Raw genomic sequence first — 2,497 nt, 5'->3', positions numbered from 1 at the left:
ATCTGCATTCCTCCAAACAAAAACACGGTCATGCCTCTCACATCAATAGAGTACGACAGTCCTAGAGTCCATATTCCTTCAAACAAAAGCATAGTAAGACTTATCACGCCAATAACCTAGTCCCCGGTACCAACTTCTGTCTTAGAGTTTTACTGCTGTGTATAGACACCATGACCAAAGCAACTTTTATGAAGAACAACGTTTTCTTGGGGCTAGCTTACAGTTTCAGATGTTCAGTTCATTATCATCATGGTGGGAAGCACGACAGTGTCCATGAAGGCATGGTGCTAGAGAAAGGGCTAAGAGTTCTACCTCTTAATCTGAAAGCAAGCAAGAGAAACTGTCATCCACAGGAATCCAGAAGGGTCTTTTATGCAATGAGAAGAGACTGAACATAGGACTTCAAAGTCCATGCCAGAGCCCCACAGTGACATACTTCCTCCAACAAGACCACACCTAATAGTGTCCCTTCCCATGGGCCAAGAATATTTAAACTAATACCGCAAGACTATTTCAGACTTTTTCCCCTTTGAGAACTTCCCTGAAAACTTCAGTTTCATTGATTTTTCTACTTTGAAGCCTGGAAATATTTTGAGTATTTTTGTCCTGTTTCCTTAGAACAGAGTTCATCTACCTTACAGTTTCTTGCTATATTATTTAAAGGGTGAGATTTTTAAAAAATGACTTCTATTCTAAACATATTTCCTGAAATAGAAAACAAACAATAAAATGTTTTTAAGCTGAAATGAACTAATCTTATCCAAAGTACTTGTCACTAGAATAAATACATGTGTACCTTCAGTAATGCTAGCCACAAAGATCATAACTCTTTCATCTAATTGTGTTTCATTGTTATATATAATGTAACACCCTTCTCTTTGAATTTATTTCTTGATAGATGTTTCTCTTAGCATGACAATTTTTTAGACGTTCCTTTGAAATATATCACACTCCTAAATCATTACGATTCTTCAGGTACACCATCCAGTATAGGTTGAGAATTAGTGCCCTACCTCTAGTATGAGCTGTGCAACAAGATATGGCACATGTGTGTATGTGTGCATGTGTGTCTGTGTGTATTATCTCATGATTTTACATGCACTAGATGTGTTATGCTCCTGTTGCTCTTTGGTGTACTTGTTATTCATTATATAGTAACATAAATGATCACTTAGTAAACCTCTAAGCATCACTTTGTGGGCTTTAATGAAACACAACCATGTGACAGAGGGTTGTGACATTTTGCCTCTGGGATGTCTCAATTGATCAGTGTGATCTACAGAGTTAGAGTGCACTGTTCCCAGATTGCTCAATAGGTCTATGGGGTTAGAGCTCACCATGCACACTTCTTTGAAGTCTGACCTTCTCATTCTTAGGAAATAAGGTTGGAATTTTCAAATGCTTTAGATAAGATGTCCACTGATCAATGGAGAAGAAAAATAAATGTATAAGAGTCCATTACAAGAAATTCTAAAATAAAAATAAATAAATGCCAAATCATATCGAGAAAATTAACTTAAAAATAGTAAACATTGGGATATTTTACGTCTTACCCTATGGAAAAATATGTCAATTTGTACATTTTAATTGAGGGCTTTATCAGAATATAGTCTTTGCTAGAGGTCACAGACACTCTGAAGAAACAACATAAATGTTCCAAGTAGATAGCCTTCGAATTCATGGCCGAGATACTGACAATAATTCTTATTTGTCTGTTGGGTGTTCTTCATCTGTCTCTCTCCCTTTGAAAACCAATTGTAGCCTTTCTCTGCAGGGATTAATGAACATGGCTGCTTAGCCTTGGGCTACAAACATGAAAAGAACTACAGTTGAAATAATCCATGTAGCTGAATATCAAATGCTAAGCATCAAATAGTGTGTCTTGAAGAACATTCAGATTGACATTGGTTGAACCTGTAAGAGTCTCTAAATAGTAAATCTCTTCCACTGGGATCTTTTCGGTTGGCCGTTTTAGGCAATAGTCTTGTTTTGTTTTAAATTTAAAAAGCCATGATTATATTAACTTACTCATATTTTTTCATAAGCCATTATTAGATAAGTTTACAAGTCTGCAAATGGGGAACCAGTGTGTTTGGCACCTAGATCAGATCCAATTTTCATTTTCCCTTCTCTAAATAGCATGGCCATAACCATCTATTATTGTTTTTTTTTTTTCTGAAGCTGTTGATTCATACCACTGGGAGTCCTTGAATTTGGAGACAATGTTGTACTTAGCTTTAAGCATCCAAGGTTTTTGCTGACTTTTGGTATGTGCTCACAAATTGTCTGTGAATGACAAAGAATGGGAGTCAGGTTAGATGTCCAACAGCAGGTGAATGGATGAGGAAGATGTGGTCCATACTCACAGTGGGATTTTATTCAGCGTCTTTAAAACAGTAAAATTTGAAATTTGAAGGAAAATAAATGGGTCTTGAAACTATGCATATTAACTGAAGTGTTCCAAACCCAGAATAACAAAAATATCTCACATATGTGA

Source organism: Grammomys surdaster, unplaced genomic scaffold (genome assembly GCF_004785775.1).
Source record: "Grammomys surdaster isolate TR1022 unplaced genomic scaffold, NIH_TR_1.0 138, whole genome shotgun sequence".
Taxonomy (NCBI): Eukaryota; Metazoa; Chordata; class Mammalia; order Rodentia; family Muridae; genus Grammomys; species Grammomys surdaster.
This window is presented reverse-complemented; position numbering follows the sequence as displayed.